Source organism: Pteropus medius, unplaced genomic scaffold (assembly GCF_902729225.1).
Source record: "Pteropus medius unplaced genomic scaffold, Ma_sr-lr_union100, whole genome shotgun sequence".
In the NCBI taxonomy this organism is placed as follows: Eukaryota; Metazoa; Chordata; class Mammalia; order Chiroptera; family Pteropodidae; genus Pteropus; species Pteropus medius.
In genome coordinates, this window is record NW_024344378.1 from 11,172,610 (window position 1) to 11,198,013 (window position 25,404).

General features: G+C 45.3%; 1 long non-coding RNA gene across 2 annotated transcripts; it reads left to right on the top strand.

Moving 5' to 3' along the window:
• The first annotated feature begins 123 nt into the window (after nucleotides 1-123).
• Nucleotides 124-25,066, top strand: LOC120609084 (uncharacterized). 2 transcript variants are annotated; one of them, XR_005654663.1, is made up of 3 exons: nucleotides 124-1,589; nucleotides 12,073-12,232; nucleotides 23,071-25,066. It is a non-coding gene; the product is annotated as an uncharacterized LOC120609084 (long non-coding RNA). The 2 variants fall into 2 exon arrangements; XR_005654662.1 differs by lacking the exons at nucleotides 12,073-12,232; nucleotides 23,071-25,066 and adding exons at nucleotides 3,725-3,893; nucleotides 4,294-8,226 and having other exon boundaries at nucleotides 126-1,589.
• Nucleotides 25,067-25,404: the final 338 nt, after the last annotated feature.

Sequence of the window (25,404 nt, forward strand, 5' to 3'; positions counted from 1 at the left end):
GACCCCAGGGTGGCTGTTTTCTGAGCTGCTCCCAACAAAGTTATCCTCTGCTGGCTTGAGCAGCAAGGGATCTGCATTGTGTGACCACACCTAGGATTTCTGGAGAGGGGGGGAGGGAGGGAGGGAGCGAGCGAGCGTGCGTGTGAGTGAGTGGTATCATGTTCCTGGTTTTAGGTTAGCTCCAGGCCTGGAATGCTTAGCTCATGTGGTTTTTCAAGATTAATCATAAATTACAACAAGCTACTCCCCCTTGGGGTATTTCATTTGCTTCATTTTCTCTCCCAGAGGGCTGAAGGAAGAAAAAATATCCGCTGCACAGCTTTGGAAATTAGCTGCTTGTCACTCACTGGCTCGGAGTGGGATTTGGATCTTGTGGCCTTCGCTCCAGAGCGCTGGACCGGCTCCCCATTAGGCAAGAGACGTGCAGCTGGAAGGGGACCTGCTGCCAAGGCACTTCGGGTGAGGAAAGCCAGTTGCGGGCAGCTCCGCGGTAACGTGAGCCCTGGCTTCTGAGTGCCATCATTTATCTGCAGATCCCCAGGCACCTTCGAAACTAGGCATCTGAGGATCCGGAGGGAGCCGGCCAGCACCTTCTCCCTGGAAAGGAAATTTCGCGGTCATATCTTGGGGGAAGGAGCTCCAAGGGAAGTATTCAGGTCCTTGGTCATCTGGGCGGGGCAGCCAACTGGAAACTGACCCAGGGTGCCTTTCAAAAGGGTAACCCATTGTCTAATTTTATATTATGCAAACTGACACTGCAAACCCAGAATGGATGGAGTCGGTGTTCATGGGAGCTGGATCTGGAGAGTAGAATATGTCGCCATAGTTCCCCAGGCACAGGGTCCATACTGTCTGAAGGAAGCCTGCGGGGGCTGGGGCAGCACAGCCTAAGGCATTTTGCTGATACTCGGTGCTCTGAATTCAGAGTGGTGGGAAAACTGGAATGGAAAACCAGGAGGGTGGACAGAAGCTGTGTCACAGGGGCATAGGTGGGGCCAACACGGAAGATCAGGCCCAAGCTGGGCTCCCCGCTGGCAGGTCTAGAGCAGCACAACTCCTTGCAGGCCCCGCGGTCAGAAGTGCAATGTTCTGCCTGACTTGGGCAGACTGACTCAGGAATGGGGCTGACACCAGGATCTGGAGAGACGGATCTACTTGTATGCTTCCAGGCCTGCCAGGATTCAGTTCCTGGGGTGCTGGTTGCGGTATCACTGCCAAGTAAGGACACATATCAGAAGTTTGACCCGTAGCCAGAGGGAGATTGATTTATTTCACATAAGCCAACCACTCTAGAAATCCGTTCATTAATTTATTACTTTTTGTCCCAACTTATGAATTCCTTTGCTCCACTAGACTTGGTCCTGATTAAATTTTGACCAGTTGCAAATTCCAAATCCACCAGAGAATTCTCCCTCAGAAAACTGTAACTGTTTCTGCTTCTCGAAAATGAAAGCATTCAATGTTAGGCTCTTCATCAAGGATAAGGGCTTCCTCCCGTGCGTGACCTGGCCTCGACCTGCCTCCTCCTACCATCTCCCACCCTACACATGAGTGGAACCAGTGTACCTGCCAGGCCTCAAACTTACAAGGTGTGTTTCCCACTCCAGATGTCTCTGATGCCACATCTTTGCCTGGAGTGTCTCTCTCTCTCCTCCCACCCCCACTTTTTATTTTCCAAATTTCTTCTCATTCTGATCTAATTGGCTACCACTTCCATGATCTTAAAAAAAATGAGGGCTGCCATAACAAAGAGTCGCAAAGTGGTTGGCTTAAACAGCAGAAGACATAATGTCTCACATGTCTGGAGGCTAGAAGTCTGAAACGGAGGTGTTGGCAGGGTTGGTTCCTTCTGAGGGCTGTGAGAGGGAGAGCTGTTCCAGGCCTCGCTCCTTGGCTTGTGGTTGGCCATCTTCATGTTCACATGGTGTTCTCCCTGAATGCATGTCTCTGTGTAAAATCTCCCCCTTTTGTAAGAATACCAGTTATATTGGGTTAGGGCCCAACCCTAATGATCTCGTTTTAACTTGATTACCTTTGTAAAAATCTGATCTCCAAAGAAGGTCACATTTTGAGTTACCAGGGATTAGGACTTCAACATATGAATTGGCGGGAGCGGGCACAATTCAATTCATAATAGGAGGCATCCATGGTTAAAACTGTACTGCTTTAGTCCATGATCAGAATTATTTGATTTTGTGCTCCGAGAGAGGTAATATAAAGAGAGGATTATATAAAGAAGAGAGGTGTGTGCTAAAATAAGAAGCGGAGGTCACCATTATCAGGCCACTTGAGGTACCTTCTTCTAAGGGAGCAAATGTTTCATGGAGGACAGAAGGCACGGGTCTTACGCATGAGGGTATGTTTTGAAAAATAGACTATATCAGTTAGAATAGGCTAGGTTTTGCTGTAGTAACATACATTCGCATAATCTCAATGGCTCATAACCACAAAGGTCTGTTTCTTGCTCGTGCTGCAAGTTCACTGCGGGCCGACTGCAGCTCCCTGTCGTCCTCACCACTGGACCCAGTTGATGAAGCAGCCTCTATCTGGAACTTTGCCAACTCTGTGGCAGAAGCAAAGACATATGGCAAATCAAGCATAGCTCTTACAGCTTCTTCTTGGATAGAGCTCACATTTCACTGCCCAAACGAAGTCACCTGGCTAAGCCTGGTATCAACAGGAAGGGGTTGCCATTGCAGGGAGAGGCACTGAATATAAGCATTCATAAGTCCAGTATACCACTCAAACATAAGCACCATGACTTATCTCTCTAAGAAAACCAGCTTTCTGTGACTTGGGGCTGTCATTTTATTTCTCTAGCCCTCAGTTTCCTCCTTCGATAAATAGGAATCATAATACTTATTCTACTTTCCTTACAGGGCCATGGAGAACATTAGCCATGATACTAAATATGTTTGGCGAATAATTCTTAAAGCAACCCAGGGACAAAGGGCAAAAATCTACCATATTCGTGATACTAAGTAAATTGTAGTTCATATCAACTGCAAAAACAGGTAGCCAGTGACAAACCAGGTCCTTCCCCTGAACTCCTGGAAGGGAGGACAGCCTGCTATGGTCAGTGAGTTCAACAAGGAAGGATGGGTTATCTTGCTGACATGTGAGTCCACTCATCACGGTGAATTCTTTCCTTTAAACAGCTACCCTATTCTCCCACATCCCTGGCTAGTGCAAGAGCGAACATTGGTCTGCATCAAATGAAAATGAACAGAATGGTATTGCCACCTGCATTTTGTAGTTGAGGAAATAGGCTCAGAGATATTAAGCAACATGTTCAAGGTCACACAATTAGTTAACACGTAGCACTTCCTTTAAGAACTTTACATACGTTAATGTTTAATCCTTGCAACATCCGTATGAGTTGAGTGCTTTCACCATTCCCATTTCACAGATGAGGAAACTGAAGCACAGAAAGGTGAAATAATTTGCCCACCATCGCACAACTCCTAAATGGCCAGTCTTGGGAGAGCCCTGGGGTTGGATATCCTAATATGCACATTTTTCTCTCCATATTTTAGCATCTCTGAAATTGGGATGTTTTTTAATTGATGGCATGTCATAGTTGAAGAGTTAACTTTTTTTTCTTAGTGGTATGTAAAATAACCGTATGTCTTAAAATGGATGACATCTTACTTGGAATCGATGAAATATGGGACATGATTTCTCCTTGACCTGCCCCTCTCCACTTCCCTTCATCAATTTTAAGATTTAAAAAATGACTCTTCCTTCTGGATGGAGAAGAAACGAGACATAGATCCTATCATCATTCCTTCCCCGTCCCTCTAGTCCTCTGGGTGAAAATGCTGGATGGACACGCTGACAAAAGCCAGCCAGCTCAAACGCAAGGCAGCAAGCGTGGCTGTGTACCGTCCTGGGTAAGATGGGGTGGTTAGGGGAGAGTGGAGCCGTTCCAACCTGCATTTCCATGAGGTCAGAGTCCTGGCCGGAGGTCTCGGCACACAGAACCCACTTCTGTTCCCCAGTGCCGAGTGCAAAACCGTTCTCTGATGTGCAGAGATGAAGCCAGGAAACACGAGTAGGAACTCAGAGGCACTGCAGAAGGCACGTCTAAGGCGCTGCCGTTACTGAACAAGATGCAAATCTATGTCCGTTTCTTGGGGGGTAAATACTACCACATGTTCCTAAAACTCTCACATCATTTAGTCTGCGCTGACATGAGTCCCCTTGGAAGAGTTAGCATTTGGTTAGGTAAACGTTTCCCCTCTCCCCCTCCTCCCACCCCCACCTCCGTGGTTCTCCATCAATATCTTGCAGATGTTGGAACAAGCCGATGACTGACTTCTTTCCCACACTGGAATGCTGGTTCAGGGAAGAATGCATCCAAGCTTTCTGGCCGCTGTGACCCTCAGCTACGACGGGCCTCCTACATTCTCTTGCTTGTGCATCAAGTCTTTGGCTACTCGCTGCCAAGTATTAAGTACTTGTTCCACAAACCTGGTGTAGATTATCACTTCGCTGTATAGATGTATCTAATAGAATTAAATAGTTGGCTCCTGACCAGTAACAGATGTGCTACATATAATGCAATAATAATGAGATAGAAACCACCATGTAATATCGAGGGAAGAGTGGAGGGCGACTTGCATCTCTCTAGTTGGGAAGCCAGCTTGGAGGAAAAAGAAACTAGAAAGGATGGCCATTTATGTGCATTGAATAAGCTGCCCCTATGTGTTTCAAATTCTCCAAGGGGTGTCTTTTGCACTCCTGTGCACATACATGGCAGGGGAGGCACACAGCGTGGGGATGGCATGGTTTGTGCTGGAGGGGGACGGATCTAGCTCCATAACCATGCTGGATCAGTCCCATGCCCCCAAACTGGTGCTGCTCGGCATTGGGGGACTGTAATGAGATCATAACAGGATAGTCTCTTGCAGGCTGCTCTAGGTGAGGGCTGACAAGTGAAACCTGAGCTCAGGGTATCACCCACACGGACAGGAGTAAGGCAAAAGTATAGATGAGGACAAAAGGAAACCAGGCCACTGCTGGGCAGGTCCCCAGTGCAGGGGACTCCAGCGCTCTTTCCTGAACCTCCCTCAGAATTGAGTGGTCTCTGGGCACGTGTTCTCCCTAAGAGTTGACAACTCTGGTTCCTGGGACTGCTCATCAGGAGACCCAGAAGGGAGTGTGCCTACAGTGAAGGAGCAGCCAAACCCGACCCTAGGGTCAAAAGGCAGCCGCGGGGGTGGAATTCCTGCTATGTAGCAGCGCTTACTATGAGTTCAGAGCCGGGCTGCTTTATTCTGTTGCTGTTCCCTCCGTCTTCTTCCCCTTTGCCCTCCTCTTCTCTACGCTGCAAAACCAATGTCTACCAGTTACTTATCGCTGAGTAACAAACAACCCCAAAACTTAATATATGGCTTTTCCCCCCACAAGTTTATGGGTCATTCAGCCGATCTGAGGGGCCTCACCAAACTGGCAGGGGACCGACTGGCTGGTCTAGGATGGCCTTAGGTCCTCATAGCTCTCCGGCCCTCCAGTAGGCTAGCCCCGCTATGTTCTTATGGCAGTGTCAGAGTTGTGAGAGAGAGCAAGGCCAGTTGCACAAGAGTGTTGGTGGAAATAGGCGTGCACTTCCAAACCACTTGCATCATATTTGCTAGTATCCAATTAGCCAATCATGTCTCATCTGAGTGAGAAGGGACTGCAAAGTTACAGGGCAAAGGGCAAGGATTCAGGGAGGCTGTTAATTAGAGCCATCGATGCAGTCATTCTATTAGAGTATACTTGGAATTTTCCAGAGGCTTTCAAGTCTACAGGTTAGGTACAGTCAATGAGACAGATCAATGACATGCCCTAGAAACCCAATCTTCCTTCATTCCATCCACAGAAATGGTCAAGGGGCAACTGGGCCAGTTTCTGGTTGTTTCCCCCTAGACTTCCATCTTCTACTTTCCCACACACTGATACTTTGGGATCGCCTGCTTCTCCCCTTCTCTTCCCCTGTCCTAACATATGCATACACACTCAATTTCCGGGGACTCTTCCTGCCACAATTCTCGGCCCATAAAAAAAATGGGTAAGACGCTGACAATCTGGGTGTGAGAGCACAGCAGACAGTCCCAGAGAGATTAGGTAGCAAGAGATGCAAGATAAAGGTGAAAAACAGACTCAGGCTGAGAGGAGTTCAAATAAAACCAGGGCGCCCTGGGTCCAGAGGAGCAACTGAGGCCAAGACAAGATGAGGGCAAACAGGCCCACCTTGTCAGGTAAACGAAATCGAGGGCAGCATAGACAAGCGGTCCTAACAGTACCAAAAGAATCGCTCCAAAAGCGAAAGGAAATGGAGCATAATAATTGCTCAATAAGTGTGTGTGGCCTGACTGGCTAGGAAACTATTCTCAGAAACCAACGGAATCTCAAACAAAGATTTAGAAACAAGGAGAGTCATCGAAGCATATTTGTAAGATTGGAAACAAACAGAACTTCAACAATAAGGACGTGATTCAATAATTTATGCTACATCTATATAATGGCATATCATGCAGTTATTTAAAACGATGTTTTAAATTAAATTTTTATGACTGCAGGAGAGCCTCGCCATGTAATTTGAAGTGAGAAAGCAAGTTACAAAACTACATGCAATAGGATGCCAAGTAGGCATAAAATAAATGTGGTTTTAAGAGTGGTTTATGGGAGATTTTTGTATCTTTACACGTTCTATGTTTTCCAGGTTTTCCAGACTGAGTCTATATCTCCTTTATGACAAAAAAAAACAACTGAAGGTCCGAAAAGAACATGGATCTTAATTTTGAAACAGGGACCAAGATATTTACTTTTCATTAATTTTCAGGCACTCTTTAAATATTCTTATACGCTCTCCTGTATTTTCACTGGTAGCACTTTCTGCATGTTGTGTATAGTTGGTGGTCTCTCATCTCTCTTTTCCAACAGAACATAATCTACAGAAGGGCAAAGATTTTGCCTGTCTTGTTCATCGATGTGTCCCCAGCACTCACCACAGCCTTATAACAGCAGGCCCTCAGGAAATATTTGCTGAGTGAGTGAGTGAGTGAATGAATGAATGAATGAATGAAACCACTCAAGAGGATTCCTTTTCCCATCTACTGAGTCAACTAGGATGTCCTGCAGTATCAGTATTAGGAGCACTTTGATTGATCCATAGAGAGAATTGTTAGGAGCAACTTTGATTTGTGAGTACTCACGGCCTCCAATGGTATCAGCTGCCAGTTGGGGGCTTAGCATGGCACCAAGCACTGTGGTGGGCAAGAAGTCAATGCTTCCTGAGACAGACAGGGCATTCGTAGGATCAAAGCAGGGAACTGGAGCAGAGAACATAAAGAAAGGCTCAGTTAAACATGGCTGCTGCTTCCCTCTTGAGACATACCATCCTTGAGATCTTCAAGAACCAATAAAACTGTTCTTGGCCTCCTGCACCATTTGGGGGGCAGCATCAGAAACCCCACACCTGTCCTCCCCACCCATTCCCTTGTGAATGATGCATATTCCAGACCCTGCTCTGTCTTCCACCGTATAGAACTCACTCGATTGTATCTCAGCCAGTTTTTTGTCTCACACGCAGGTCCAAATGGTAACTATTAGTGACTACTAGTTAACTCTTCTTATAGTTATTCTATCCTATTCTTTATCCATGTCTGTGTCACTCTTTTCCAGGCACATCCAAAAAAACCCCCTTATTTCCATCTTTTCTTCTTATCTCTCTCTTCCCCCTCAGACCTATGTTCGAATCCTCCCCCTTCCCTTCAAAAGTCTCAAACACCACTAAAGAGCAAATGAGTAATGTCAGTGACAGGAAAGAGAAAAGAAAGTGAGTAGCAAAATGAGCCAGAAAGAGCACATTCGCTGTTTAAGGTCCTTGAAAGTACCAAGTTTCACGTCAGAATCTTCTCACCGTCCTTTAATTAAACCTGTCTTTACACACCCACCAGTGCTTGAGATAAAGAAAAATGAGTGTTTTTATCAGGTGTCTTATTGGTCTCTTGTTTCCTTATATGTGAAGTTTTCCACTCATAAAAGCACACACAAGCAGTATTTCACGTTGTAATAGCAATGGCTACTGTTTATTGAGCCCTTACCTTTGCCCAGGCAGTGTGCTTAGGACTACCTGAATTATTTAATTACCTCAACAACCCATGAGCTAGTACTATTATTATTTTCCATTTTCCAGAGGGGAAAACTGAGACTCAAAGAGAGTAAGCAGCTTGCTAACAACCATTCAGTTTACCTCTTCGTAGACTGATCTGGAAGAATAATCACCATTCATAGCATTATTTCCACCAGAAAATATATATTCCTGTTCCCGAAGACTCACACGCGCACGCATACACACACACACACACACGGAACCCCAGCTGCTTCTGCTTCTTCAAAGAAGGAGAAGTCAATGCGTATGACACTTTTGTCACTGTGGAAGATTCCAATGTGGGTGGCTTCTGGTGATAAGCTTAATAGATCTGCCTCTGGATTAATGCAAGTTCTTGTGCACCATCACACATGCCCGCCCCCTAGTCACAAACGATCGGTCCACAAGGTGAACCTGTTAAGGTCGACCAACCAAGTCCTTAGGATTTAAAAAATTGAAACCAGGAGGAAGTCCAACTCTGCCTGCCTCCTATGTTATCACTGAAAGGCTGTGAGTATGAGGTTGCTGAAGCCTACGGATGAATGAGGGGACGAGGCTGGAGGAGAGAAAAAAGCGAAGAAGGAGAGGCAGAAATCAACACTGAGAAAGAGGGAAGGAGGAGAGAATGAGATTCAGTCCAGTTGTCCTCAAGTTCTCTTTATTCAGGTTCATGAGCTGCCCCTTAACCGCTTCCTTCCTTTTACAAGTGAGGAAGGAAACAGAGTCAGGACAATGAAGATACTTGCTCAAGGTCATGCATTAAGCTAGTGGCAGAGCCGAGCCTGGAGCCCAAGTCCCTGACTCCCAGCACAGCACACCCATGTGCCCGAGAAGCTGAGGGCAGGAACAAACTCAGGGCTGAGAACAGAGGAGAAGGTAGTGCTCTGTGCGTTTGGTTATGCCCGAGGCTTAGTCATCCATGCTAAGCTCATGCGTAGCTCCATGACTGCTGCCTGGCTGGCTCAGCGGCAAACTAGTCGATGCCTCATTAACTGGATCCACCTGTGGGCACTTTATTTAATTATCTCAATTGGAATGGAGTCAAGATGCTGGAGTTAATATCCTTCCACTTTCTGAGAGCTAATTATCACCTGTAGCTTGGCCCCAGGCACATACGGAAGGGGTCACCAACAGCACTGTAAATGTGTCGACTGAATCGAGAGCATTCTCTCTCATTTCGGTGGGAAAGGTGAGTTAAACATGACAGAAGGTCAGAAAGCATCTGGTCCAGCGTGTGCCTCCAGAGATTAGAGCTTTGTGCCCTGGGTTGTCCATTCCCATCACCAGGCTGGGCAAAAGGAAGTGCCCAGAATCTGGGACCTAAAAACAACAACAGCTGCCTCTTACGGAGCACTCACTGTGTGCCAAGCCCTCCTCAGCTATTATCATAAACTCTCACAACAGCTTTGTTCTGGGAAGGGTCTGTTGGCTCAAAGCAGTTAAGTGACTTGCCCCGAGTTTCACCGGTAGGTGGCTAACCTAGCATTCAAACTTCGTCTGGTTTATTGGTTTATGTTGGAGCTGTATCTTTCCCTTGACCCTTCTGCCTCATGGTGGGGAAATGATTACCTACTGTGTGCCAAGCACTGTGATCAATTCTGTAAATGTAAAGATATATTTACTTTTCATATATCCATTTCCTTCAAGGATCTCACAAAGGTCGTTTTGGTATTAAAATAATTAGATTTCTCGGACACCGTAAGAGTAAGGTGTTGCAAAGAGCACGTAGAGTGTGAAACCAGAAGGTGTGGATTTGATTTCCAACTCCGCCTCTCCCTAAATGTGTGATCTTCCATAAATCGCTTACCTTTTCTAAATTCGGCCCCTGCTGATGGAACATGGAGCATGGAACTCGTCCCACATACCCTGTTTGTTTCATGGGGGTACCAGGAGCTCAAGTTAGATGACATATGTGAAAACTCTGTTTAGAAATGCATGGCTTTGTTTGTTGTAGAGACTATTATTATTGGCTGGACTCCAAGATTGACTTGACTCCTCCAGGAGAAAGGCTTGATTGTAGCATAATTCACAGGCGAGAGGTCTCCGCTTATAAAATTGGGGTCTAGAAATGGGAACTAAAATCCCTGCGTAGGAATTCTTTTTTCGGCCTTGCATGGTCCCAGGGGTTAACAGAAAGAATCCCTCTGTACCTTGAAAATGAGCCACTGGTTAATAAATAATAAACAAAAATCATAATTTACTTACATACTTTCTGGAACCGGAATTTAAGATGATTTTCTCCCATTTTTGCCTAGAAGAGTGTTCCAAGAGAAACTGTTGGTCTTGGTAAATAACAGTAGCATATGCCATTATTGTATTTCTTCCTTCATTTGTCATATATCAGGAGGGCATTTTAGGGGTTGCCCTATAGGCAAAAAATAGGATCGCAGGTACTAACTAGATAGACCAACTTGCCAGTTTATCTTACAGGGGCAGTGCCTGTTTTCCCAAAAAAAGCTCTTGACATAGACACCTAAGGAGGTTATTCAGTGTCAGATCCAGGGTGGCCAACTTGCCCCAACTTGTCTGGGACATTCCTGGTTTTAGCATTGAAAGTTCTGCTTCCCAGAGTCCCTTCATTCCTGGGAACACTGGGACAGTTGATGACTCACACTTCACATTCTCCCTCTGGTGCAGACAGCACAGTGGGGCTGAGTCAGCTCTAGTACCCAGCAAGTGCCCCATCCCTCCTCTATCCTGTAGAGCAAATTGTTTAACTTCTCTGAGCCTTAGTTTCTCCATCTATAAATGGGGATAACAGCAGAACCTGCCGCTCAGATCATTGTGAGGAGAAGATGAATGTATGTGGAAAGCACGCCACATGGGGCAGGCACGTGGAACCAAATAATCGTAGTTATTGTCACTGCCTGGTGCTGGCCACAAGGAGCTTACACTCAAGTCAAGGTGATAGGACAAATACCTTCCAATGTAATTTTGTGTCTTCTTCCTCTTCCCTTCGCATCTCCCTTTCTGATTTTTCCTCCTTCATGACTTCCTCTGCATCACTGTTTCTTGTTCCCTCATCCAAGCATGCAAGATGCTGTATCTTTCACAGTGCATTATTCATTTCTTGGCAGGGAATACTGTCCTCATAAGAATTAACATTTGGGATTTATTTACTGGCTTACAAAGTGCCAGAATTGCATGGGGAATTCAGTTGCACAAACTCTCTTGATGGGAAATCAATGAGAAATTGAGAAGAAGGGGGTCTTGAGGATCAAACAGCAAACCCTTCACAATCCTTGTTTGAAAACTCGGTCCTGGCTGATTTATTGTCGTTCCCAAAGTGGTGTGGGGGAGGGACGAGGTCTCTCTCTGGAGTCCCCTCGGTGACCACCAAATTGAACAGTTAGACCCATTCCCAGTCTTACATGAGATTAGTCACAGGATATTTCATTTTAAATCCAATGGAATGTTTTCCTAAATCAGACAAGACTCTTTCAACGTTTATGGCTGTTTTGCTGGAATTCTCTTTGGCTCTAGGAGGGATTTGAAAATTAAATACATTTCCTTTTGGTGACCTGGGGCTGAGCTGGAGGGAGATGAGGCTGTAGGCTTGGGCCAGCGGTAACTTGTCAGGCTTGTTCCGAGAAGTCTCTCCCATTGGCCACCCTTCCCAAGCACCTGCAGCCCACCGCCTGGCCAAGCCAGACACCTCATCCCCACAGGCCTCCCTTCCATTACCCAGCCTGCCGGTGTACCATGGAAATTTGAAGACACAACACAAATATTTTGTAAAATTAAAAAGGTGGGACGAGCTCGAGCCATTTGGCAGAGAAGTGGAAGGCTCACATGAGGCTTTCTTTTCACATCAGAACTTTCTTTTTGCCTGTGTGTTGGATAAAAATATAAAATTTCTACCCAAGTAACTGTGCCAGAAGTTGAAGAATTTGTCCGATAGTAGTTTGTTGTTTCACTTGTTTTTAAAACAGATGAAGAGATGAAAAGAGAGACGGTCATAGAGGAATAATGGAGAGATGCAATTATGAAGACATGAGATGGTGGCAAGAAAAACATGATTAACTGCCTAAAACTTACACTCTGTTCTCCAAAACCTGCAGTGACTTCCCTGGGATGGATGAAATCTTAAAGGTGTGTTTTCCCATTTTATGATTTCAAGTGAATTCTATTTTAATTGATCATTTCTGCCTCTTCCTTTATACCCTTTTTATCTGCGGATCATATCTGCAAGGTCTGGAAAAGTGCTTGCTATTATTAAACCCGACTTAATCCAAAGGGTTTGCATTTCCATCCACACAAGAATGAATGTTCCTGGGAGCATCTTCCAGGCTGTCCGATGAGCAATGATTGGGCTTAGCTGAGTGTGCTTCCTCTGGGAAGGACAAAAGCCCTGACAAGGCCAACTGCAGAAATAATCATTCAATAAATGTCTGGTTCTGTTTTATCAAGTGCGTCCATTAGGATGTGTTAGAGTGCAAATAATAGAAAATTTCATTCGAAATACTGAGGAAGGTATTATATCCCAAGTACAGAAAGTCCAGAGCTAGCCGGGCTGCCGAGTTGGTTCTGGCCAGTCAACTAGATCGTCAAGGACCCATGTTCTTCCGATCTTTCCATCTGGAATCCATGGAGTTGGCATCATCCTAAGGCAGGCTTCCCTCATGATTGTAACATGGCTGGCAGTGGCAATCAGGGTGAAGTGTTTCTCTGTCATGTCTATCAAGAGACACTCTCCAGATACTCTCCAATAAGAAGAAAGACTTTTTCAGAAGCCTCCAATCTACGGCTCCTCATATTGCATTGTCTTCAACTGAGTCACATGCTTGTTCCTATCTATCATCGGCTAGAAGGAGTGATCACCCTTAGAGTCGTAGTCATATTACAGAGCAGCACTGTTGTGACTCAGAGGAGAAACAGACAAACATTGTCCACCATTCTGCAGTTTAGGTGCCTCTCACATTAGATGGTAATTAATGTTCCAGGTTGTAAGACTCCCCGGGAGTTCCAGAAAGTTCCATGTTGTCAATTAATTGCATAGGTCACTCTGCAAAGATATGTAATGGTGTCCACTCCACACCAAAGCCGTCAGCTTTGACTTAAATATTGTCGGATTTGACAGAATATTTTGGCACCTTTCCCCAAGTCTTTCTCCACAGTGGCCAGTTGAGAACAGGGATTACTTCTGCCTAGTTCACCATCGTATTCCATGCTGCCTGGCCATTAGTAATTTCATCAATATTTATTGAGTGTGTGAAGCCCCTCTACCCAAAAAAAAATTCTAGGTGAGCCTTTTTATTAACTTGTCTTCATGTCCTTTGTTCCTCTTACTCTAAGTGTTCTCTATCTTCCTCTCTATTCCCTTAGAAGCCTCAGTGGCCTTGAAATAACCATGTCCTCTAGGAGTAATAATAGCTTTCATTCACTTATTGAGCCCTTACTGTATGTCCTGCCCAGTGTTAATCACTCCACAGATATTACCTCATTTAATGTTCACAAAATACTATCAGGTTGATTTATAGGTGAAGAAAATGCCTTACCAAAGGCCGCATAATCTGTAAACAGAAACAGAATAGAGATTCAATCCCAGAGGGACACCAAAGCCTGGTACCCTAGCTACTCTCTGCGTGCATTTCCAGACTTCTGAAGCTGACTAATTCATCACCCTTCCACTGCTGTTCTCATGGTCTGTGCTCTCCTGTTGATTTCCAATGTCCACACGTAAGTCTCACTCCCCTCATACCGTGTTATGTTCTAAAGGCCAGAGGACTGTGGTTTTATAGTGCTTGGCCCCCGCCCTAGCAGAGATCTTTGTCTCGAGTAAATGTCATTTGCATTGAATTGCATCTGGGGCTCTGGCCTCTGGATGGCTCAATTGCGGCCAAAGCATGGAGACTGTTAAGGCTCCCCCTGGCCCAGCCTGTGTATATTCTACATCTTGGCCAAACCAGCTTGCAGCAGGCCACTGCCTCAGACTGTCACTCTGGAGCAAAGCTCAGTGTCCATCTTAATAAAGCATGAAGTCAGCCATAGGGTTCCAGGCTGACTGGTTTGGCTTTGTTCTCCTCAGCATGAGCAAGCTCAGTGACCCTAGCTCCCTGACCCTGCTGTAGACCCTTCTGCCTCATGCTGTCCATATTTGTCTGTGTGCATAGTTCTTCCAGGCTAGGGAGGAGTGCCCAAGCTGTTAAAGAGCACCAGGGCACTGGACTCTTCCTCATCCATTAAAAAAACCATAAAAGTTCTTGACTGCCGGCTAGAGGCACAAGAATGAAACAACTGCTTATTATGGGTCATTTATTCCAGGCCCTGCTTTAAGAGCTTTCGGCTTGGCCACACACATACACAATCTTCTCAGGACAGCTCTGACCACTTATTCCTAGAGCCCAGCCAAATTTAGGGCAAGTGTATGGCCACTAGTCTATTGGGCCAGCTATTGGAGAAGCTGGCATTGCTACAGGCTGACTAATTCATCTGGAAACCAAAAGCAATTGCTGACATCTGAAGGCCATAGGATTGGGTTCCAAGTGCTAGGTCATTAGCCACAATCGTGGGAGAAAAAAGATGATAGTGAAGGCAAAGTCAGATAGAAAGCCTACTCTATTGTTACCAGTCCTGAAAACTGAGAGGCTGAAATCCGTCTGTCACCAAAGCCTGGTCCCCAGATGATGAATCAAGTTCTATCATTGAGATTGTGAAGCTTTATCTGGCTCTGTCTAGTAGATCTCAATACCAGCTGCCACCTTCTCTGCTTGTTATTCTTTCTAATCTCATCCCTTGCCTTTTCCCCTTATTTCTACTTGGGCAGAAAGACCAAGAGAGCAACACTCAATTCTCTTCCTGGCTCAGCACCCAGTCCTAGCTCTCCAGGATAGGAAGAGATCAGGATACTCAGAACATAAAAGACAGAATTACCTGAGAAGTTCAGGGAAGCACCCGTGTGTAGTCTTTGTATGAGATAAAAAGGCAACGGAATGCTTTCTCCCATCCCTTCTGCTCAACACAAAGCAAGTTGGAAAGATAGAAAGATTTGATAAGTGAAAAAACACAAAAGAAAATGGTTAGAATAAGTCCAAGCAGATGAATGATCACAATAAAGGTGAAGGGGTTAAAGCCATCACGTTAAAGGATAAAGATTGTTATATTGGATTTAAAATATAACCTAGACTGACTTTTTGGTACTTAGGAGCCATAAGTAAAATAAAATGACAAAAGAAGGTTGAAAATGAAGAGATGATAAAACAGTCAGGCTCCCAAACAATGGGGAGGTGGAGATGGCAAACCGAGAGACAGAGGCCACCAGGCATGTCCCCACTCTCCAAGAAACAGTATATTTAGAAAAGATATGTTACTTGGCTCTATCCTTTAAGTGACCTTGAAGAAAAGAATTTAAAGAAAACGTGTCCTACTGGGATCTCCAGGACAGACTCCATGTTAAAGCTTCCCCTTCCTTCATCAGACCTGCTTCAGCCCATCGCTCTGGAGCAAAGCTCAGTGTTCATCTGAGAAAAGCATAAAGTCAGTCATAGGGTCCCAGGCTGACTGGCTTGGCTTCATTCCTTTCAACACAAGCAATTTCAGTGACCCATCCCCTACAATTTTAGAAGTTGAAAGAAGCACAGAAGTCTTTTGGAAGGATGATTTCATCTGTATCCTCTCTGTTTCCAAACAAAGGTAAAGATGTTAAATTAAAAACAAGTTTAGAAGTCTCTCCATGCTTCTTCCCAGTACCACCCCCAGAAAATGACTTCTGGCTAGCCTGTTTGGGTAATCCCCCAGGCAAAGTCACATACAGGCCAAAGAGCCAATTTTGTGAGTGTGTTAATTGGGCTGTCCATTAAAGCATCCGTGTGAAACCAGCATTAAGATAAATGGTGATGACCCAACAGAAGAACCAATGCGCCAATGTGTATGTTCAGGTATTCTATAGACGGGTCTCAAAAGGCTTGGAAAATCCCTTAATATAGTATGCAAATTATGAGTCTATGAGCTCCCCTCCCACTCTCCCCCTGCCCAGGGACAGAGTTCATAGCTTCCAGTATATTTCCAAATGTATTCATGACCTCAAAATATTTTAGGACCATTGACTGGTATAATAATTTCAGCCTGAAATGAGAATCAGTGGCCTACTTCCTGCAAAGACCCACATTTCAAGGCCTGGAGGTCCTACTGCCATTTACAAAGCAGAAGTGTTCCCCAAGATGGTAAAACTCAGCACAGAACTCAGCCCTCATCGATATGGGTTAAGGGAGCTATGGTAATGAGTCTGAGGAAGGTAGGACTTAATGTAGGCCTCACAGTAAACCAAGAATGGGATTGCTTTTTCACTGGTTCCCTTCCCCAAACATTCCATAATCCATTCATATGGAAAAACATTTTCTAGAGCGCTTGATTAAACTAATCCCACAAACTTCACCTTGGAAACCTGGGTTCACTGGTAGAATAAATTTGGAAAATGCTGCATAAGTTATCCTCCCCCAATGAAGATTCATCTTTTACAATAAACCCTCAGATAAATCCTGCAGTAAAGAAAAGCACTGAATTGAGTTTAACCCAAGATTTCCAAAAGCTATTTGAGCAGACTTTTCTCCTCCCCAGAACTCCTCTAAGCACGCCATTTAACCAGAGTTCCACTGCACGTGCTTTGGGAAATGCAAAGAGAGTCAAAAGTCTAAAGCCCTTCTCATCGTTCTAGGCCAACCTCCTGGCTCTTCTCCCCTCCCCTTCCAGCCAAACTTGGTGCCCACTCTAACCCAATCACACCTCGCCCTTCCCCACCTCTTGCTTTTACTGGCCTCATACCGCCCTCCTCTTTTAGCACTCTTTCTCCATCCTCCTGATGCTCTAAATCTTACCTATTGTTAGTCCTAGGCTGCATCCCTCGTTTCTTTCTCAAAAACTTCGGGCAAAGAGTAGATACAAAGTACAAATATGCTTGGTGTGTGAGAGGAGGGAGTAAAAGTGAGGATACGGCAAAGAGGGTAAACCTCTGTGGTCACCCCATGCCATTTCCCAGGCATCCTGGACAAACTGTTCTTAGATGTGGACATCTAACTTTCTCCTTCGCCCATGCATTTTCAGGCTGGAGGTAATGGGATGATGGAGAGGAAAGAGAAAACAAAGCAAATGTAAACAATGAATGAGTATCAAGCACAGGGTCAAGGCACACTTGACCCAACCTTGACTTCTCTTATTAGGGATTTGCCTTCAGAGTAAGGCCCTTCTGAACCCAATCCCACCATTCATAGCAGCTCCTCTGATGAATCCACAGTCTGAAGCTGGGCCATAGGGAAGGGAGGCCTCGGTAGCAGGCTGAATTCCAGTGAACCCCAAATAGTCAACAAAGGGCCACTGAGTAGGGTACTGGCACCCCTGAAAAGTTCCCTAGATCCCCAGGCAGACTTTGGGTGTGTCCTATGTACAGCAGAGAGATCTGTGGTTGGCCAGGTCTCCAAGTTCAGAAGACCCCTTTGCTGTAGAAACCACATCCACTTCTTACTCCAGGGCCCGGTGGCATAAGATTTTGTTCCTTAATCTTGGGACAAAGGGGTGGGCATGAATCCATCCTTGAGTCTGTCGGTGTTTCTTGTCTTGAGAAGACCCGGAGCAGCAGAGCCTGGTCCTCAGGACAGTAGTAGCATGGCAGCAAAACATAGCGAGAGGAGCGATGCACACCCAGTTTCATTTCCTGCCTCTACCACTTCCGGGCTGTGAAACCTTAGCCCGGTTATTTAGCCTCTCTGTGCTTTAGCTGTTGCATTTGTGTAATGAGGACAGTAATTGCATCCACCTCATAGACTTATTGTAAGGATTAAATGAAATATAAAACCCCTACAAAAGTACCTGGCTCATAGAGACACTTGTGAGTAGCAAGTATCATTATCATTATTATTACTATACAAAGCACCGGTTGGGGGAGTCAGTATGCCTGAGTTCTAGGCCCAGGTCTACAACTAATGTTCATCCTGGGCTTGGAAAACTCTGGGCCTCAGTTTTTCTATCTGTAAAATGGGAGTTCTATACCTCTTCAGGAGGATGGCAGGAGGTTCAAATGAGACAAGAACTTTGGACAATAAAAAACTCCAAGAGAGTTGTAAGATACCATTAAGAGGCAATCACTACATGCAGTCTGGGTCACCAACTAGTCTTTCGTCATCCTCAGCATCACACGTGACTTTTCTTTCTCCCAACTCTTCCTTCTTGCTGAGATTCTAGATTCAGATCACTTGCACTGAAGTGTCTGGTATGGCTGCCAAGACTTCCTCTGATGTGGCCCCAGGCGTATAGGATCCTCGGGAGACTTAAGAGACAACAAAGAATATTCTGCCTTCCAAAATCTCAAAACTTCATTGACTTCATTAAGTTCCTGTTGTCTGGCTGGACACCAGAGTCTTTAGAATAACTCTAAAAATGGACCTTTTGAGCGAAACTCCCATAGGAAAGAGAAAAATGCTTCCAATGACAAGATTTATTCTTATCATTATTACTATTGTTGTTATTGTTATTCTTAGCAAGTATTATGATTGTGATTATGATGGCAAGCATTCGCTGTGAGCCAGGCACTATGCTGAGAGAAGAGGAGGCATTTGTACATTTGTTCCTCACAACAGCCTTCTGAAGGAGGTACTGGCATTGCCCCATTTTACAGATGGTTAAACTGAAGCTCAGCCTGCTGCTGGCCCCATAATAACTTGCATCACAAGGTCAGAGAGAAGGGGCCACAATCGCAGAAGGAGAAAGCAGCCCCCTCTCGTGCTGTCAAACTCCTCTGGGAGGTGCTTGCCCTAGGAGCGTGTCTCCTGTCTTCTCCTGGTGGAGTCCTTTGCATCTAGATACAAAGCCATAGCATGGAAAGATTCAGGCTGAGCTGATCATCTTGGTGCCACTTGGGTTCTTAACACAAGGTCTAGCATTAGAAGACCTTGCTAAAATTACATTGCTTGTTGTTATTTTCTTTACCCTAAGGACAGGGCGTTGAGTCAATCATACTCTTCAGTTCATGGCACATTCTCATCACTGATAGATTGAGTGATTCATTCATTTTATTTCTTCCTTTTGATCCTTACATTCCATTTCCATTCTTCTCCTCGCACGGTCAGCTCTTCTAATTGTTTAATGTGATCTTTTGTTTTTTATGTATTGCCGCTTCATGTTCATCTACTTTTAACTTCTGTAGATCACAGTGTCTTATCTATCTCATTCTGTTTCTTTTTTCTTTCTGTCTTTTGAACTCAGGATCATATTTTAAGACCCATCCATGTCGATGGATACATACATACACTGAGTCCATTCATTCCAACAATCAGTTTTCCAAGGGGAAGGTGAAGGCGAATAAGATGAAGGGCATGAGGATTATTTCATTGATGAGTCAAAGCAGGAGTCGGAGAGAACAAAGGGCCAAGTTCTACCAAGTGGAGCAGATCCCTGCCCTCTCGCTGGCCTACACACTGACCTAGAAATCCAGAATGGACTCCCACAGATACCGTATTTAACAATGTCAACCAGAAATGGGGAAGAGAAATCAAGGGATAGAGATCAAGCACAGTGAATACTGACCCAGTCACTTCTGCTCTGACAAACCCCCATCTAAGACATCTGCAGTGCCCAACCTCACACAACCCCACCCGGCTGCACTGCTGACATTGTCAGGAGTGCATGTGTGGCTCTGTGGCTTCAGGCCACTTCATTAGCGAATCAGAGGAGAGTCTTCCCGGGTCCTGGGCATAGAAACTTCCTTGGCCTGAGGGGCTGCCAAGGCTGAAGAAGGGGAGTCACAGGATATCACTCAGCCTTTTGGCAGCTCTTCTTGCCCTCTCTATACCCACACGGAACCAGAGGAATGGCTGACGTTTTAATAAATCAAAACCAGTTTCATTCTTTAAAATTGAAATTTCACAGGTCATCAGCCTACCCCATGGCCCACTGCCCTTGGAGAGGATGGAAAAATAATTGAAATCATATGAGCCAGTTTGATTAGAAAAGTGAATGTGGTTTGGAGTAGAGGCCCAGATTTTCTATCCTTGGCAACTAACTTAATGCCGTCCCCCCCCTCCTCACCTTTCCTAAGCCTAAACTCTTTAGAGATAAGCTACCTTCTTGCCCAGGGAGGGACGTTATCCCAATTGAAGAGGCAAGAGGTTATCTGCCTCCCCAGGGGCCAAGGCTGTTCACCACCAGAACGGACAGATGAAAAGGCAAAAAGTTCGGTCACACGCAAGTGTTTCCAAACCTTAGACAGGTATCTGCCTCCTACCCCCTACCCTGTCCCTCACCCCTCAGAAGTGACCATCTGTTTGGGTGGGCTGTAGACACAACTACAGACAGCACAACTTCATCAATGACCCCCAAGGATCAGAGTTTGCTATGAAAATCTATTTCATGTTTACAAAGTAGCTGCAGAAATGACGATAGAGAAAAAGAGGGAGAGAATATGCAAAGAGTTTCTTGTTATGCTTCTCAGAACATTTTCTGGGGGCTCTAATGCACGGTTCCTAACTCAGCGACGACTGTGCCCAATACTGTCTGGGTGGGGAGAGCAGTAAGTTTGCTATGTCTCACTCAACAGCAAATCAAGGAGTTAGGCAGACTCCCAGAAATCTATTCTTTGACTAGATCCTACACATTCTTCTTGGACATGCTAAGCTAGTACACAAAGAAAGACTTACCCGTCGTTAATGGATGAACATAGCTCTCCCTTAGTGGTGTTTCACTCAGAAGTTTTGGAAGGTTTGCTTTAGAAGTTGAATGACCCTTTAACTTGAGTGGCCCTTTCTAACTTCTAGGACATTCTTCTCTCCCATGAGACTCAGCTAGTCACAAATCCCCCTACTTCCTCTAAACTAAGAACACGTCCATATCGTCCTTAGGGCAATCTTCCTTCACTGACAAAAAAAAGTTCTCCAGTGAGACTTTGGGTCTGGTCACAAAAAAACAACTTCCCTTCAAAACAAAAACAAAAACAAAAACAAATCCAGCATCTTCTCTGAGCACCTTGTAAGCCTAAAATCTCCCAGTTCCAAAACTCAGGGTGGGGAGTTGGCCACAAAATTGCCTCCAGCTGCCTGAGTTTTCCTGATAACCTTTTACGACCCCACAAGCCAATCCCACAGCCATATCAAATGCAGACCAGCAATGACCTCCAACAACCTCGACCTCAGCAGCCACGAGTCTCAGAGCCAGGAGTGGCTTAAGCCAAATGTGTATGCAGAATAGAGCTGGTAAATGCTGAAGGGTCTTCTTCTTCTTCTTCTTCTTCTTCTTCTTCTTCTTTTTGTTATCACTAATACCTCTTGTTAAACATGTTTTCCCCAAGACCTCCAGCTATCTATTGCTCTCTCTCTCTTTTTTTGGCTTAGTGAGGTGAACTAACTTCCCCCATAGACCTCCCCTGCAAATTGCTTTTCAATAATCCCAACACAACCTGCTGGCAGCTGTATTCTACATAACAATGCAGCTTGCAAATGTATCACCTGCAATTATAACTCTAGCTTTGATGTAAGACCAATTTAAAGATAGAAAATCTGGTTCTAATTAAGGCAGCCCAAGCTCAGACTGATAAGCGCCACCTTCATTACAGCTGAAAGCCGCCCCAAAGACTCAAGAATCGGTTGGGAATATATTCCTGGCATTTCAAAGCACATTTCATTGTAAAACAGGTTTCTGGCCTCTACATTTACTTCCACAGACTCATTAGTAGAGTTTTCCCTTCCTATTTGATCTACCCCTGCAAAAATATTTCTCCATGTTGCAAAGACAATGACAAAGGAAGGTCCCATACTGGAAGATGTTTACTCTGGGTCAAACCAATGACTTAGCCCCTACTTAAAACACTCCAGTGACTTCCCACTGCTTTAGAAGAAAACCCCATATCCTTGCTATGTCCCACAAGGCCCTGAGGGGCCTAGACACCATCTGAGCATCCAGCCTTATCTCACTGCCCACTCCCCTTGGGAACAGGATTCAGCCCACAGGCCTATTTCTGTTCCTTGACCCTGTGGAACTGTTCCCACCTCACAGTTTTGTATTTGCTGTCCCCTCGTTCTGGAATCTTGTTCTCTCTGCTCTTTGCATAGTTGGCTCTTTCTCATTGACTCACCCAATGTCACCTCTTAGGAGAGATCGTCCCTGCCCACTCTATTTTCAGTAACTCTATCCCTCTCCCGTTTCTTCCAGTTCCATTCCCCTGGCTCGTCTTCTTGTTCACATTTCCAGTTTTGGAGAGTAGAGCTCCACAGGGAGTTTTCTGGTATCTAGCACTGCATTAGTAGGCACTTGATAAAAAGTACATAAAATGAATAAATTGACAAAAGATCAGTGGCTTCTAGTTAATGGACTGATACATTATAAAAATCGACTGTTCCCATAGCTGCACCGATTATAGGGGTTTGAAAGGAGGGGGCTCAGATGCCCCTTTGCCATGCTGAAACTCCTTCTCCAAGGTCAAAAATGAGTGTCCTCCAGCCTCTGCTAGGGCACCTCTGGTGCTTTATAGTCTCATTGGCCGTGGGAGGCCATTATCTACAAAACTGTTTTCAAACTTTATGAAAAAACTCTAGGACAGCCATTTCTCAAAAACACTCATGGCAGTGGTTACTTACTTAAACCAACTCTCTTTGGGAGTGAGCAGGATGCAAGGAAGGAATGTCACCGTTTTGGCTGCCAACTCCTTCTCCATAAAGAGCTTTGAGGCTAAATTTAGAGTTGTAATGAAAACGATGATGTTGGTGAAAATATCTAACGTTTATTGAGTACGTACCATGTGCCATGCGCTATGCCAAATGCTGTAGTTTATGCCATTTAATCTTCACAACAACGCTAGGAGGTAGGTACTAGTACTAGTCCCATTTTACAGAAAGAGAAATGACACTTAGACTGGTTACTTGCCCTGAGTGACAATCCAGTTCCTGGGAAGTCCAAATCCAGTTCTACCTCTACTTCCTGATTCACTTATCCCTACCTTGTTTCATTTTTAGTCTGAAGACCCTGGAAGCCAGGCCTGGATCTCCACAGCTGTCAGAAGGAAGATTCCAGAGCCGAGGTGGATGTTTCTGCAAAGCTGTGGGCATACGATTACTTTGCAGGCATGAGGCCGTCCGGCACCCTTCCCTGCCAGTACTGTGTGCGCTAACCAACTGAGTCTGAGAGGAGAGGCGACAGCTATGGAGAACCGGCTGGGCCTGAGCGGGGCCCAGGGAGCCCCATGGCTGCCCCGGCCAGCGTGCTGTGTAAATGATGGCATCCTTAGACGGCCCCATCATTTGAGTGTTTCTCTGCTTAAAAATCACTAGGATAAAATGTTTCCTTCTCTATAGTCAGGGCATGTTCGAGGCCCTTCAGAAGGCCTTTGAAAAGGGCTGGTTTTGTATTTAAGAGTAAAGCGTTGTTATAAAGAATTTTTAATATATTCTGTAGCAGTTGAGAGATGACACCCGCTTCAGAAGCTCCTAAAAGAGAAGCCTCTGAAGGGATTTAGAGGCACCCCAGGGAAGAGGGAGTTCAGGGGTTTCAGGCTCTCAGCTGAGAAGAGGCAGCTCTGGGATGGGGGGTGATGTCAGAGGTTGCCTGGGTGCCTGATGTTCAGGAAGTAGAAGGAGGGCAGAGCACTGGGCAGTAGGCTCCCAGGGGGAGTTTATGGAGTTTGTGGGTGCGGGGAGCAGAGATGATGCTGTTTCTATTCTGCTCTGGCACTTAAATGCCCTCAGGGCTGCCGACCAGCCTTAGAAACGATTTTGCTGGTCCTGACACCAAGGACATAGTGTGAACTCTAAGGCAGCTCCAGAATTTCTGCACAGTAGGGCTTAGGGGGAATTGGACACAATATTTTTGGAGCGAGAGGGATTGTTTTTATCTAGCGCGTATGTCAGGGGTGGAGGTAGACAGGCAGGATTTACTTTGGCGGTCTCCAGAGCCACCATGGGTCAGTTCCTCCCTGAAGCATCTACTTCATAGCCCTCGAAAGGAGGAAAAGGGTTGGGGGAGAAAAAGGGGGAGACTTCTGGAGAAATCCAGAGCATTTATGGGAAACTTATTGACATTAAATCCTCCAGGGAACTCAAAGGCTTACCAACCTGTGCATAGCTGGAAAAAACAAATTAGGCAAATAGCCAGTCAATTAATGGGGAAGACCCAGCCAGATCCAGTCAAAATATTTGTTTTCCTTTCATTTCAGTCAAGGTGATTGATTCTCCTTCCCTAAAGAGCTATGGAAAGCAGCATCCTATGTGATGTCTGTCTCTGGAAGTTTCTCCCAGCCACTGTCTGTAGGGGAAGCACAACAGTCCCCACATATTGAAAGCAAGGGCGGCTATCTGTTTTGTTGTCGTTGCTGTTTAAGAGTAAAATTTGAAAGAGAGAAGAGTAAAGCCAATCAGAGTGCCACCACCCACCTCTACTCCTCAAACTCTCTCTAGGCCAGGAAAGAAGTTTCTGGAACCACCCTGGCATGCTCAGAGCAGTTAATTTACTGATTACAGGTCGCACACAGTGATCTGAACCTGAAATGATATTTTCCAATCTTAAGTTTAATCATTGAATGGGCTATAACCTTTATTAAGAGAAAAATAGTGGTAATTATATATTTTAATCGAGAGTTTCTGAAGCAGAAAATGACTCGTAATAGTTTGAAAAGTTAGTAAAATCTGAGAAAAAGGCAAAGATTCGACTACTCCGCGAATTTTCCAAGAGTAGCTCATGTACTTGCATGAAAAACGAAGATTTAATAGAACACAGGTGAATAATTACAGATAAATAAATAAGACGAGAAGTAGATAAAATGATCCATATCCCAAAGACGGTGGACACTGTGTCGGCGTGCGAGCAGGGTGCGCCTCCCCCAACAGAGCTAAACAAATGAGGCAACTATGCGTGCAGGCAAGTCCCTCCCTAACATTCAGATAATTGGAGCTACGAAGTGCATTTTTCTACATGGGGCAGAGGGCTTGGTTTTAGAGGGTTCTTATAGGATCATAATCTGCCAGCAGCCGCCTGACTTGCAGTGCCCTGGCAGGGGCGTGGGCGGGGGCGGGGCACAGTGGGAGAAGTGACCTCAGAAGGTTATTGATGTCATCTGTCTTCCATGCCTTGAAAAATCTCTTCAAACTTTCTAACGACTCGCTCCTAAAGATCGTTAGCTGAATCTTCAGGTATATTCGATATTTTCAACTTAGAAAAGAGCCCCGTCGATGCCATTGTCCCGGCATCTTTTCACATGGAAACCTTTCCAACGCCTAACTGTAATGTCAAGTATCTGGCCCCAGCCAGGGTCCTCTCCCAGCATGAGGAATGGGGCCCAGAAAGCCCGCTCGACG